Here is a 16,061-nt window from a genome sequence, read left to right as displayed (position 1 = left end):
TATCTAATATGATATTCAAACCAAAGAGTATCCTCTTTATCTGAATAGCTGGAAACAATTATCTCTGTTTCTAGACCTCCAGCAAAGGGCCGGGCATCTCCCTAAATCAAGGAAGGCAGTTTCCTCCCATCACTAACTTTAAAGTATGTATGTTTAATTCTTCAAATTAGGAAGTTTTTCTTGCACTTAATTATATTTTGCTAAATTTAAGGTCTTTTCCTTTACCTCTGTTCAAAAAACCATTATTGTCAGTGCCCTTCTCCTAACAACCTTTCAATTACTGGAAATTAGGGAGGTAGAAATCTTTCTTCTGTACGAAGTAATTTTGTGGCTTTTAAAATGGCTTCAGTTGTCATTTTTATGCTTCTTTTGGTTCTCTGAATCTTCTCTAATTTTTGGTCTATCTAACTTGAAGATGATTCTTTGTACATAATGGGTAAAAGGATGACCAAATGAGAACAGAATTGGATTTGCTATTTTGGTATAGATCGTCTTCTCATCTGGGAGAACAAGAATACCATTTTTTTTTGTAGGTTATATTCTTAATATTTTCCCATATCACATCATTTTTGATATAAGAAAACTGTTGGCTCATACTGACCTTGTTTCCTGCTGTGACTAAAAATTTTACAGTTCTATTTGTAATTAGTCACCACTGGAAAGAGTTCTCATTACCCCGGTTTCTTCTGAACATCCCTAAACCCTTGCTACCACCCTTAAAGTGTCCGATACTTGTTTAAATTTCCTTCGGTATTCAGTCTATTGTATTTTTCTTAGAGTTAGCCATTTTCCAACACTTGGTTTCACTCTAGCCCCAGCAAAATAAATGATCCCTAGCCCTGGTTTCCCACAGGCCATGACATGCTCTCCGTGACAGCACTAACCTAGGCTATGTTGTTCTTAGCCTTCAGCAGACTGGAGTCCCTTGGGGGCAGGTACTGTGTCTTACTCATCTTTGTATCCTTGTTAGCTTAAATGGTGTCTGGAACCCAGCAGACACCCAGAGAGCATTTTTTGATTCAATGTGAATTCACAAAGAATTGACACTTTTAACAGTGACCAAAAAGTACTGAGGGCAGAGTAGATACTGAATAAACATAAGATTAACTTTTTTTGGGGGGGGGGGATTATATTTTATTTTAAACCTTCTGATTTTAAAAGTTTTAAATTTATAGAAACATTGCAAAGGTAGATAATACATAGTCCTCATATACCCTATAGCCAGTTTCCTCTATTATTAACATTTTACATTATTATGGTGCATTTGTCAGAAGTAATGAGCCAATATTGATACATTATTATTATTAAAGTCCTTAGTTTATTGAGATTTCCTTAGTTTTTATCTAATGTCCTTTTCCTGTTAGTAGTTGTACCTTTTTATGCTCCATTCCTTTTTTTTTTTAAACAGGCATACCTCATTTTATTATACTTTACTTTATAGCACTTTGCAGATATTGTATTTTTTTACAAATTTAAGGTTTGTGGTAATTCTGCGTCACAAGTTTGTCAGCACCATTTTTCCAATGGCATGTGCTTACTTCATGTCTGAGTCACATTTTGACACTTCTCCCAATATTTCAAACTTTCTCATTATTATTGTATTTGTTATAGTGATCAGTGATCTTTGATATTACTATTTTAATTGTTTTGGGGCACCATGACCACACCCATATGAGACAACAAACTTAACTGATAAAAACTGTGTGTGTTCTGACTGGTCTGCTGACTGGCCATTCCCTCTCTCCCTCTCTGTGGGCCTCCCTATTCCCTGAGACACAACAGTAATAAAATTAGGCCAATTAATAACTCCACAACGGCCTCTACATGTTCACATCAAAGGAAGAGTTGTACATCTCTTACTTTAAATTAAAGGCTAGAAATGATTCAGTTTTGTGAGGAAGGCATGTCAAAAGCTGAGACAGGCTGAAAGCTAGGCTTCTTGCAGAAAACAGCCAAGTTGTGAATGCAAAGGAGAAGTTCTTGAAGAAAATTAAAAGTGCTGGTCCAGTGAACACATTAATGATGACAAAGCAAAACAGCCTTATTGCTGATATGGAGAAAGTTTTAGTGGTCCAGATAGAGGATCAAACCAGCCAGAACCTTCTGTTGAGCCAAAGCCCAGAGTAAGGCCATAACTCTCTTCAATTGAGAGAGGCCAGGAAGCTGCAGAACAAAAGTTGGACACTAGCAGAGGTTGGTTGAGGAGGTTGAAGAAGCTGTCTCTGTAACATAAAAGAGCAAGGTGAAGCAGCAAGTGCTCACGCAGAAGTCGCAGCAAGTGACCCAGAAGATCCAGATAAGATACTTGATGAAGACGGCTACATTAAACAACAGATTTTCAACGTAGACAAAACAGCCTTATATTGGAAAAAAATGCCATGTAGGACTTTCATAGCTGGAGAGAAAAAGTCAATGGCTTGGCTTCAAAGATTCAAAGGACAGGCTAAAGCAGTTGGTGATTTTAAGTTGAAGCCAATACTCACTGACCATTCCAAGAGTCCTAGGGTTCTTACAAATTATGAAATCTACTCTGCCTGTGCTGTATAAATGGAACAACAAAGCCTGGATGACAGCTCATCTATTTACAACATGTTTTATTGAATATTTTAAGTTCTGTTGAGACCTACTGTTCAGAAAAAAATGATTCCTTTCAAAATACTATTGCTCGTTGACAATGCACCTGGTCACCTAAGAGCTCTGATGGAGATTTCCAACAAGATTAATGTTGTTTTCAGACTTGCTAACACAATATCTATTCTGCAGCCCATGAATCAGGAGTCATTTTGACTTTCAAGTCTTATTATTTAAGAAATACATTTTGTAAGGTTATAGCTGCCATAGATAATGATTCCTCTGATGGATCTGGGCAAAGTAAACTGAAAACCTTCTGGAAAGAAGTCACGATTCCAAATGTCATTAGGAACATTCATGATTCATGGGAAGAGGTCAAAATATCAACATGAACAAGACAACCCTCATGGACGACTTTGAGGAATTCAAGACTTCAGTGGGGGAAATTCACTGCAGATGTGATGGAAATAGCAAGAGAACTAGAATTAAAAGTGGAGTCTGGAACAAAAAAAAGTGGAGCCTGAAGATGGGACTGAATTGCTCGTGATAAAACTTTTAACAGATATGGAGTTATTTCTTACGGATAAGCAAAGAAAGTGGTTTCTTGAGATGAATCTACCTCTGGTAAAGATGCTGGGTAGACTGTTAAAATGACAACAAAGGATTTAGATTATCACATAAACTGAGTTGATAAGGCAGTGCCAAGGTTTGAGAGGATTTACTCCAATTCTGAAGGAAGTTCTACTGTGGGTAAAATGCTACCAGAGAGCACTGAGTGCTATAGTGAAGTTGTTCATGAAAGGAAGAGTCAACAGATGTAGCAAACTTTATTGTTGTCTTATTTTAAGAAATTGCCACAGCCACCCCAGCCTTCAATAACCGTCACCCATTAGTTAGCAGCCACCAACAAGGCAAGACCCCCACCAGCAAAAAGATTAACTCCCTGAAAGTTCACATGATGGTTAGCATTTTTTAAGCAATGAAGTACCTTTTAATTAAGGTATTACAGTGTTTTTTTAGGACATAATGTTATTGCACACTTAATAGACTATAGCATAGTGTAAATGTTACTTGTACATGTACTAGGAAATTAAAAAATTGATTTGACTCACTCTATTATGGTATTTGCTTTATTACAGTGGTCTGGAATCAAACCCACAGTATCTTTGACCTATGTTTGTAATAAAATAAAAACTTAAGTAGAGAAACTGAGTGAGGTGTTATGGAAATACTTGGTACTATCTTTGCAACTTTTCTGTAAATCCAAAGTTATGCCAAAATAAAAGTTAATTTGTGCTCACTCTGGCATCACATATACTAAAATTGGCTATACAGAGATTAGCATGGCCCCTGCACAAGGATGACATACAAATTCGTGAAGTGTTCCATACTTTTAAAAAAAAAGTTAATTTAAGAACTGACACTGAAAACGACAAAAGCAATGTCCTTCTTGAGTTTCCTTTAAAAAAAGTTTCTATATGTACAAATGTTCATCTTGCACAATATGTTTACGTTTTAAATGTAAGTATATGATTACTCATCTCTCTACATGGAAGTTTTCCCAAAATACTGCCAAATGCTTTACCTTAGCTACATTCTAGTTCTGTTAATCACACTGGTAATATGATAGTACTCACCAAAAATATCAGCAAAATATCAACATTAAAGTTACTTGCTTTCTGGGGAGGAGAGGCATAGGGAGAGGTGAGGGTGGGGATATTTCAACTAGATCTGCTCTGTACTGAAGTATAAGTGTACCAATTCAATTTGCTTGATCCTTTGCTCCCCAGATCCTCAACCCCTCCATGGTATACTAGTTATTTATTCATGTTACTAAGTTCCATGAAAATGGATATACAGTAAAAGAAAAGTTAGCTGGGATGCCAATGGCTACTTTTCAGTGAATGAGATCATGGCATTTTAGGAACCCAAAGTACCTTCTCGAACCCATCTCCCCTTTATCCAAAAACTATGGATAGGCTGTGTCATTCAAGATTTTGTTTGAAGCAAATATGTCAACTGAATTCAAGAGAAATGATACATCCCCCCCTCCCCAAGAAGTAGTTAAGATTTGCTCAGTGGTGACTTATCAGTTCTGTAGGCTCCAAACTGTCCAGATGTCCATTCCTGTAACTTCCTGTAAGCAAGCAGTGGAGAATGCATCGCTGACAGCACCATAGCTCCAATGTAACTACTGACAGATACTAAAGCTACTTTTTAATATTGTAGTCCCAAACTTTCCTTGTTATACTTGCCTATCAAATGTCTGTCCATGAAGTTATAAAGGAGATCAGTACAGAATGGAAATTGGTAAAAATGAGAATGTCTGAGAGACCCGGGAAGGAAGTGGGATGGACTGAGCAACAGTTAGTTACTCCAGCATACCTGCACATCTGACCATTTTCCCCTTGTTTACTCTTGGGCATATATAAGTACATATATGAGAAGAAGGAAGAAAAGAAAAAAGACAGAAACAAGGCAGTGGGAGATAAAAGAAAGGGTAAGAGAGTAGGAGTAAAAACTAGGTCTGAGACAGAAAAGACTTATAATTTACTGTTGTATTTTTAAAAGCTGGCAGAATTGAATTTTCTTGTCTTATTCTAGTTCAAGCCCTGATGAATATAAAATTCACTTTTGTTTAGATAAAATATATTCTTTAATATGTATAAGAGCAGAGCAGGGGCACCTGGGTGGCAGAGTTGGTTAAGCTGCCAACTCTTGGTTTTGGCTCAGGTCATGATCTCAGGGTCCTGGGGTGGAGACCACTTCTGGCACTGTGCTCAGCAGGGAGTCTGCTTGTGGATTCTCTCCCCCTCTGCACCTACCCGCCTTGGAGTAACTAAAATATCTCCATCAGATTTGATCTACACTTAATTGCTTTAGCATACCATGATTTCTTCTTAAAAAAGGTGTTTTACTCTTTAATAACATAAAGAAATGCTTAAAATATGTTAAATAAAAAGAAAAAAATTATGTAAATGAAATCAATTTACTTGTTTATTTAGTCATGTATTCAACAAATATATTCTAAGCTCCTTCTGTGTGTTGGTCACATAGGTAATGCAGATTGAGCATCAAACAAAACCAAACTCTTTATGTTCATGGAATGTATATCCTAGTGAGGAGAGGATAACACTAAGCAAATAACAAGTAAACACACAGTTTGTCTGACGGTGAGAACTAATGGGGAGCAATACAACTGGTTTGGTAAAGGCAGTGATTCCAAATTATTTTTAAAAACAAAACAAAACCTAAAACACCTATGTGGAACATTTAGGTATTACTTTATGAAATTTATCTACTTCTTTAAGTTGTATTTTCCCACTCCAAAAACAATCATGTAAAATCTCCTAAAAATATAGTAGCCCACGATAGATTGTTTTCACTGTGAACTATAATCGTATTTAGTTGTATGTTCATAGCTGGCTAAGGATTTGCAAAGTATCAAGAAAAACTATCCTAATCCACGTAAGAGTTCTTTCTATTTTAGATTAACAAATTATTCACTGCAAACACAATTACACTGTTTAGGACCAGAGAATGCTAAATATTCACAATGTAATTTTTTAAATTACAATTTTGTTAAAGATTACACCTCTTCAGCTGAACATTAAAGGCAGAAAATGTTTTTAGTAAAAGAAACAATGAGGGATTTAACCCACAAACTTCCACAGTTAAATCAACACAATTGGAAATAATAAGCTCTGGAACTTATCAGTTATTGTCAGAACATTCTAAGTTGGTTAAATTCCTATAAGTTTATGTATTTTTGTAGGTAGCGGCTTTTATAGTATACATGGATGTATTATAACAAAAACAGCTTATTAAACATTGAACATAGTAGAATGAAAAATCAAATGATTTAGATTCATTTAATTTAAATTGTGGGTCAGTATCTTTTAGTGGTTTTCTACTGCCAATTTCATAAATCTTAGTATCACGTATAATAAATACATTAAATGTCTTTGCTCATAGAAGCACTATCAGTATTAAGAAAATATTCGAACCGTCAAAACACCAACACTATTTCTTAAATTTCAAAGCCAACAGCAACAAACAAGAACCTCAGAGACAGGGAGCAGACAGAAAAGCAAACCAACATTGATAAAAATATGTTGGAAAAGGAACAAAAATCAACTTTACAAAGAAAATCTGTTTGCTGGGTTGTTTAGGGAATGCAGAAAACAACATGGAAAGGGAAGGAAGAAGCATGTGAAATTCAAATACTATAAAATAAGATGATAACTCATAGAGTGAATGGGAATCCTTGGGTATTCCATGCTTCTGCTTGAGTTGGCAGTAGTTCATTTTCAAAGTCCAAAAAGTCACCACAGAGAAAGTAATCCTCTAATTTTAAATTTAGACTCTAATTTAGATGGCAAATGACAAATCAACTCATGCTAGTTCAGAAAGACTCAATTCTTTGTAGGCACATTAAAAGCATTCACAGGTTCACCTCTAATGCTCAGCTTGCCAGCTCAGTGGCCTTGTATGGCAATTAAGGTAAGCAGCGGTTGAGGAGAAGGGTCTACGTTTGGTAGTTATGATATTATCACATATAAGCATATTTTTGTTAGAATAAACATACATAAATGTGTTCTTCCTTTTACTAGATCAGTCTCAATGCCAGGAAAATATTAAAGACCTGCTACTATGTTTGTAAACTTGGCTCACACGGATTTCAAGAGAATTGCATGTCTAACTGAAAAATCCAGCACAAAACAATTGAGATCTGTTTCCCTTTCATGGTTAATCATGCTTTAAAAATAAACTCTTGAAAAAGCTCAAACTCATATTTTGGCAGGTTCCTGCTCCAACATAAGCCCTAACTGATTTAAGTTTTGATTTATTGATTAGAATTTTAAGAAATTCATTTTATTCAGTTTAACTATGTTACATATTAATAATGAGTTACAAACAGAGACCAAGAGAAATATATTAAGGGAGAACTGAAAAGAGAATGGGTTATTACTCTTCCTAACAATGCTGCAAAAGGACTTCACTTAGAAAAATGGTTTCAGCGACAGAAGCTCTGAGAATGCTTATTTTCAGGGAGTAGGAACAGTGAAACTAGAAGCATACAGAAAAATCTAGATGAGATCCTGTTAGGTTTGATTGGCCCTTCTGCTACTGTAACAAAGATATCAAGAGGCCTTGGAAAACACTGGTTCTATGAGCAAAGCAAGATAAAAAAAAAAAGTAGATAAAAGTATACCTATCCCTGATGATAATATAAAGGCAAGAAAACAAAGATAATCATCGCAGGGTTACTCCTAAGAAGGAACCTTATGGGAAGAAGAGACCAGAAGCTGATGTGGACCAGAAAGGGGCCAAACAGAGAAAAAGACACTGAGCAGAGAACCCAGGTTCAATCTACAAAACAGGTGACCACCTGTTTCACCAAGAAGGTGAAAGAGGATACGTAAAGAATACACGCATTGGGTTGTGTTAGAGATGTTTTTGTTGTTGTTGTTGTTGTTTTTAAGATTTTATTTATTTGAGAGAGAGAGCTTGAGCGAGAGAGTGCACGAGCAGGGGGAAGGGCAGAGGCAGAGGGAGAAGCAGACTCCCCGCTGAGCAGGGAACCCGATGCGGGACTCCATCCCAGGACCCTGGGATCATGACCTGAGCCGAAGGCAGACGCTTAACGGGCTAAGCCACCCAGGCGCCCCTAGAGATGTTTTTAAGCGTACTATCCTTCTTTCAACTCATTGCCAGCATTCATGAACATTAAAATGCTATGTTCCTCTGCATGTAAGTAACAAAGGTAGATTTAAAAGCTATTTGTCTCAGTGGTAGGATAATTAACAACTATGTTAATAGGAATTTTGCACGTTACATCTAGAAGATAAAGAATAGTAAGATAATGTTTTGTATTCACAATTTGCCCACCAGATAAATGTGTGGGTCTTCTGAGGTTTAGCCACCTGTTCTTAGGCAACATTTAAGTACAGATGTATTTGTATAATAAAGGCCATTTGATTCTTTTGTTTCCCATTTATTCATTATAATTAATTCAAAGTCACTGTAACCAGATGCATGAGGTAAAGAAAAGAATTACACACACAACCTTAAGAAAGAAAGAAAATCCCTTCCCAGGCTCTAAAGGAAAAAAACAGAACTTGGAAATTTTTCCTAGGAATTTTCACATTATTATTGAAGGTAAGGTTCTTTTCAAACATTTAACACTTTGGAAAATCTGTGTTTCCTTATTACAGCTCACTAGACTGGAAAAGGACTATTCTGTTTATTTCAAAAGTCCAAGGGAGTTTATATAATTATTTAGTTTTCAGAGGGCTGAAGTCTCACCCATAAGATAGGGATATGGTGTGGATCCCAAAGGCTAGTTGTAGCCTAGCTTTAGTTCCACTGCAGTGAAGAAAATAAAATGTCTTTATTATAACCAAAGATATGTTAATTCATCCATTAAAAGAAAATGCAGATGCTAGATCCTGGGGGCACAGCGGTAAAACACAGCTGCTCTTCTTACCAAATAAGGGGAGAAGACAGACAAGTTAAGGGACAATTACAATGTACTATAATGAATGGTATCTGTAACAGAAATAAGTACAGAGTGCTTATGGAAGCAGAGAGAAAAGGCTCCTTAACCAGCTTTTAAGAGATGAGACCTGAGAGATTCAAAGAAGTTCTCCAAGAGTAGGGGAATGCTGAAGGAAAGCAGGGAGAGAAAGGTAGGTAGGGGAAGAGCATAGGCAAAGTGCAGGAGGCAAGAGACAAGAAGAAGTTTCTTGCAGAAAACTAGGCACTGTATGGTGTGTGGCAAAGGGTGAGGCAGGAAAGGTAAGCAGGACCAGATCATGAAAGCACCTTTTATATAGTGCTAACACTGGACTTACCCTGAGGGCAATGAAATCACGAATAGCTTTTAGAAAGAGAAGAGTACATGAACATATTTTCGTTTTAGAAAGACCACTCTGGGGGCGCCTGGGTGGCATAGCGGTTAAGCGTCTGCCTTCGGCTCAGGGCGTGATCCCGGCGTTATGGGATTGAGCCCCACATCAGGCTCCTCCACTATGAGCCTGCTTCTTCCTCTCCCACTCCCCCTGCTTGTGTTCCCTCTCTTGCTGGCTGTCTCTATCTCTGTCAAATAAATAAATAAAATCTTAAAAAAAAAAAAAAAGAAAGACAGACCACTCTGACAGCAGTGAGGAAGGGGCTGAGACTGGGGACATGAGACCAGTTAGGAGGCTTTACATTACTCAAGGTATAAGATGATGGTGGTAATGACGGTGCCCTGGAAAGAAGTCTGAATTCCGGAGCCAAGACACAAAAGGAACATTCTGAATTTGAAGAGCCTATAGGATGCCCAGGTGCTGATGCCCAGCCGAGTATGGCATTTAGGTGAAAGAGCTGTTGCAGACTAGATTTGTGAGAAAACAGCACACAGTGCATCTTCAGAGCCCCAGGAGTATATCAGGTTATGAGAAAACCAGCAGTGAAAATGGGGAGACATTAAGAGGGTGTTCTTATGAGATACACTCATAGACATTTAAAAGTATGGCCTAAGATGAGAAACCAAATGAGGAGAGTCAGTAGAGCATGGTACTACAGAGGCTAAGAGTGAGGAAAACACTTCAAGGGGAAAAAAAGAAGTCAACAGTGTAACATACTGCAGAATGGTAGAGAAAAACATTGAGAATGGTCCATCAGTTTCAGTGAAAACTGAAAACTGATGTTTGTGACTTTGAGAAGAGCAGTTTAAGTGAAATGTCTGGCATTGTGGGTTGTGGATTAAGGAAGGAATGAACAATAAAAGAGATTAAAAGAGAGACAATGTATTTCTCTTTCTGGAAGTCTGGATGGGAAGGGGCAGAAAGGAATGTGGCTTGAAGAGGAGGCAAGAGGGGATGGAATACAAAGTACGCAGGCAAGAGGGAGGATGAAATCACAGACCAAAGCATCGCAATTTCTACTTTGACAGTAGAAAGTAGAAAGGCAGTAGGAGAGAAGGAAGATAGAAGACTGGGGTTTAGCACAATGTGAGCATCACATGTGTGGAAACAGCACAGTTTGAGCCCAGACGGCCACGTTGGTTGTGTGACCATGGGTAAATCTGACCATGTACAAATCGAAACTTTTCTGGTCCTCGGTTTACTCTTATAAAGATGAGGATGGTAGTTTAGCTACCCTCTAAAGTGCCCTTCAGTAATAAAGTCCATAAATACAATTAGGTGTTTTGTTTTGTTTTGGTGATAGAAGACTAAAAAAATGTACTAAAATGTACAGAATGGACTTACTTCTAATATCCATGCAGTTAAAAGAGCACTTTGAACCAGACTTACACTGTAAAGTAAAAACCAGAACCACTGTGTGGCTCAGGCATGTAACAGAATTGTTCGGCCTAGCTTAGTCTGCCCAACCACAAAAATTGAAGACAGTCTGGTGTCTCTTTTGACTCCTGGAGATAATCAGTAAAGTCCATGTCAATTGATTTTAAATAACAGAAAGCTACTAAAACATTCAGAAAAACTAAAGTTCTTTCTACAAAAGTATTTGAATGAAATCAAGTTGAGACCTTACCTCCATTATAAGTTTTTAAAATTTTCTTCTTCTATCATTTTCTTTTAAATACAACAAAAGTTTATTTCTTGCTCAAGCCATTTTCAATGTGTGCTGACGGAGTGGGGAAAAGGTACTCTGTTCTTATTAATTTAGAGACCCCATCTCTTTCCATTTAAATCAGAAGTTCTTAACCTTTTTTTTGTTCCATGACTCATTTGACAGTTTGGTGAAGCATATGGACCTCTTCTCAGAATAATGTTTTTAAATATATCATATAAAATGCATTGTATTACAAAGGAAACACTGAATTGAAATATGGCTGACAAAGTATTTAAAAATTTGGTGTTACATATGTGCTTATTAGATTCAGTGACAAAATTTAATATAAACTGGTGAATCCAATAACTATTGTAATCTTGAAGCAGTGAGGCACAGATATTATACGAGATATCTGAAATAAAAATAATATGATTTCTATTGGTGTCAAGAAATACTGTGCAAGACCCTCTGCACCCAGCAGGCCAATTAGTGAAGAGAATGTGGATGGTGCCTAGAAGCACTTTGTATTTCTGCCACTCCAGCTCATGGGCCAGAACTGAGTCACACGGACCACTATCTAGTGCCAGGAAACAGAATTTCACCAGCTCTTACTCTGAAATCTCTCCAGTTGTTTCATTTTGTTTTGGGGAGGATGTGGGGAAGGGCTTTTGTCTGAAACTCATTCTCTAGTAGATTCTTCAACAAGAGCTCATGAGAACAACACTTCAATTCTTGGAATACTCACAACTATTTACCTGTGGTAGTTATACTTGAAAGTAAGTTTGGCTGGATAGAAAATCAGTTGCTCATGTTTTCCAACTTTGAGTATCTTAAACATGGTACTTCATGGATTTTTCTCCAAACAACTAATTTTTCAATCTTTTCAAATTCCAATTTATGTTTTCTTTCCTAGCCTATAGCATTAAACACTTTTTCATTTTGTTTTAAAATAATAGTTCATACTTTCCATCTATTTTGTAGATTGGGGGGGGATGTTTTCATCTTTGGGACATTATTTTGTTATTTTTTTTCCTTAAAAATCTTAAAAATTTTATTTTGCTTTTTTTTTTTTTTAAATGAAATAAGTTTTCCTGTACTTTGAAAAGAATAGCCCAGGATAGTTTTTCTAACTTCATGATTCTAGAATTCTCTCTGTTCTTGTTTTCACAAAGTGATTTTTAAAAAATGGCCTTCCACTTTGTGGGATTGCCTATGTTGTCATCACCTGCTTTATCTGTTTTTGTTTTTTTAAAGATTGTATTTATTTGACACAGAGAGAAAGTGAGCAAAGCAGGTGGAGCTGCAGAGGAAGAGGGAGAAGCAGGCTCCCCACTGAGCAGAGAGCCCCACAAGGAGCTCAATCCCAGGACCCTGGGATCCTGACCTGAGCTGAAGGCAGATGCTTAACCAACTGAGCCACCCAGATGCCCCTATTTATCTGTTTACCTATTTATTCATTTACTGTTCTTTTTCATTTATACTGAACCTTCTTACAAAAAGAATTGAAAGCATTTTTATGGTTTATTATTTTTAAGAGCTTTCTATACGCACACATACACACACACACATATTTTATTGGAGTATAGTTGACACACAATATTACATTAGTTTCAGGTGTACAACACAGTGATTTCACAACTCTATACATTATCCTATGCTCACAAGTGTAGCTACCATCTGTCACCATACAACACTATTGCAATACCATTGACTATGTTCCCCAAACTGTACTTTTCATCCCCATGACTTATTCATTCCATAACTGGAAGCCTGTACCCCCCACTCCCCTTTACCCATTTTGCCCATTCCCCCACCCCACTCCCCTCTGGCAACCACCAATTTGTTCTCTGTATTTATGGGTCTATTTCTGCTTTTTTTGCTTGTTTTGTTTTTTAGATTCTACACATAAGTGAAATCATATGGTATTTGTTTTTCTCTGACTTATTTCACTTAGCATAATAATCTCATATATATATAATCTCTATTATATATATAAAATGGAATATTATATGAATCTATTTTTATATATAGATATACATCCATATACATATCTCTCATCTTTTTTATTCATTCATCAACCAATGGACACTTGGGTTGCTTCCATATTTTGGCTATTGTAAATAATGCTACAATAAACACAGGGGTGCATGTATCTTATCAAATTAGTGTTGTCATTTTCTTTGGGTAAACACCCAGAATTACTGGATCGTATGGTATTTCTATTTTAAATTTCCAAGGAACCTCCATAATGTTTTCTGCGGTGGCTACACCAACTTACACATTATCATCACCAGTGCACAAGGACTCCCTTTTCTCTACATCCTTGCCAACACTGATTATTTGTCTTTTTTGATACTAGCTGTTCTGACAGGTGTTAAGGTGATATCTTATTGTGTCATTATGCCATCACCTGCTTTTTATCTGGACTTTTTCTTTCTCCTCCCCTATTGTCCTGTCCTGCTCAATTTGGATTCTACTTCAAGCAGCTTTTCTCCGTGAGAAGATCTGTTTTGGAAGGGAGCTTTGGTTCTCTTGCTTCAAGACTATATAAGAACCAGAATGATCCAGCACCATCAAACTGAATTGCTTCTCAGTTCCCTTGTATTTGCCTATGAATTAGATCTTGCAAAAACACCCATCTAATCTCAGCATCTATTCCGATAGCCTTAATGTGCTTGCCAGTGAGTAGCTGCTGACAATTTGAGGGATTTCCTATTCTCTGGGCTATCAGCTGTCCTGTTTCTTTTCCTCTGCTTCCTCCCACACCGTTACTGGGCCTGTCTGAATCTTGTAGTTGTTGGTAATTGTTCCTTACCTGCTAGTCTTTGGGGATTGGAGGAAGTACTTGGGTTTTGATGTACCTGCTATACGTAGGTTTTGATTCTGATATCCTAGCTGCTCTGTTTTTATGAAGAAATTAAAGAACAATGCCACTGCTGCCAATCTTTCAGGAATCTTCCTGAAATTTGCTTAATTTATAATAATTATTGTTCAAAGTCTACTTCAGAATAATATGAATTGGGCTATCAATCATCCTAACAAAAAGTTAGTAAAACAGCAGTGATTTTCGAACTGTAGTCCTTGGAACTGTGGGAGATTTATGTATATGTGTATGTATGTCCGAGTGTGTACATCACTTCTGCTTTCCTTTCTTCACCCCATTTTGAACAGAGGGGATCCACTATAGATATTGAACATCCACGAAATATTTTGTTTGAAGAACCGATCACATGGTTAAAAACGTCTGAATACCACTGTTCGGGAGTCTTCTTTTAAAATCAGTATTTAAAACCTAAGAAAAGTGAACTGGCATTCATAAAACAGATTTAGTATTCAGAGAAATATTCTGAGCCAAGAACTACAACCAGAATTTAAGCAAAAAAAAAAAAAAAAAAAAAAAAAAAAAAAAAGAAGTATCTTTTAATAATCCCTCATGTTTTTTCAAAGGCTTGAGGGAAAAGTATGTATTTATTATATTCCTTTACAGTTCTGTTAACAGTTTCAACTGTGGTGTCAGATATAATTCTTAAGTTGTCCAACTATTTACTTGAACAAATAGGAAAATTAAAAGTTACATATGCTTAATCACAAAAATGATGAACCAAATTCAATTTTTTCACTTTGTCTTATCTATTTAAAATTTCAATTTCCCTTAGAGGTGTTACGAATGAAATGCTTAAAAGAACAACTTTAGAAAAAATAAAAACAGAACCCTAAATGTAAGTGTTTGTGAGGGAAGACATGATTCCTTATAGACCAATCATTCTGGTATACACTACAGTATACTACACACCCATGAAATTGGACCTCATGGATCTACCTGTCAGACCCCTGGATCCAAGAGATCAAGATCCATAACTTTCTGGTAAGCAAAGAAATTTTCATTTCCCTAGATGGTAAGATCCCTTGTAGCAAGGAGGGTAGTGCCATCTTGGAATTCTGGGAAACCAGAAAAGAAAGAATGGGGCACAGCAGCAGTAACTCTTTCAGAGATCTCTAATGCCCAATTTTAAGATCTACTGGTAGATTCTAGTGTATTATTTGAGATCTCCACATTTGATCTCTGGTAAACAGGGCCTTCCCAGGAAACCTCTTATTACTGTAATGCTTTTAAACTTTCCAACCTACCTGACAGATACCAGCTTCTTTTACTAGAAGATTCAGATTAGTACTACTTGGGCCTCTTAACATTTGCCTACATGGCTACATGCCAGATAAACAAGGCATTGTAAATCCTTATTCAGAAATTTGCCAAACTGAAACAATATTCAAAGATTGTATAGAAAATTTGTGAGAATGAGGGAAAAGTAAGCTGCGATTTTGCGTTTATTTTAGAAATCAAAGGCCTTCAAGTAAAACACACACACACACACACACACACACACACACAGATTGACAATAGATTACATTTTTCTCTTCAATAGGCAGAATTCTTCACTGAAAAATAGAATGAATCAATGTTACATTCTCTTGGAACTTGTTTAATCATGTATAATATTAAGGAGAAGTCAAACTTGACAGATATATTATAAAATATAGCTCTTCTTCTGCCAGTGAATTACCTGTCAACTTGACAGGTTCAACTCTGCTTTAAGTTAATACTGATGTACTTGATCATCCTAACAGTGCAATATACAAAAGTTCTTAATGGGCAGAATGGAACGTCAAAACCCATGGAGAAGATGCCACAGATGTCCACTGATATGATTATAAAGGTAAATCCATGATGTGAATAAGAAAATATATTTTATTAGTGCCTTATGTAATTTAGATGTATCCATTTTTTGCTGCAATTGTTTCTTTTAGGTTAAATTATCCTCATCATCCTCTGATGAGCTTAAAGATAACAATATCCATCCTTTACCCATTATCTTCTCCCTGAGGTAAATGACACGGAATGTCAAAACTCAGAGATTTTGGTGCTCCTC

General features: G+C 36.6%; 1 protein-coding gene and 1 non-coding gene across 4 annotated transcripts in view; one reads left to right on the top strand and one right to left on the bottom strand.

Annotated features, from left to right (window-relative positions):
* LOC103679676 (ubiquitin-conjugating enzyme E2 E2) overlaps positions 1 to 16,061 on the bottom strand; it is a 350,872-nt gene that overhangs the window by 95,986 nt on the left and 238,825 nt on the right. The gene's annotated exons all lie outside the window — the stretch shown is intronic.
* LOC121104307 lies at positions 3,865 to 3,966 on the top strand. Its single transcript, XR_005836605.1, has one exon. It is a non-coding gene; the product is annotated as a U6 spliceosomal RNA (small nuclear RNA).

This window comes from Ursus maritimus, unplaced genomic scaffold, assembly GCF_017311325.1.
Source record: "Ursus maritimus isolate PB19 unplaced genomic scaffold, ASM1731132v1 scaffold_20, whole genome shotgun sequence".
Classification (NCBI taxonomy): Eukaryota; Metazoa; Chordata; class Mammalia; order Carnivora; family Ursidae; genus Ursus; species Ursus maritimus.
This window is presented reverse-complemented; position numbering and strand designations above follow the sequence as displayed.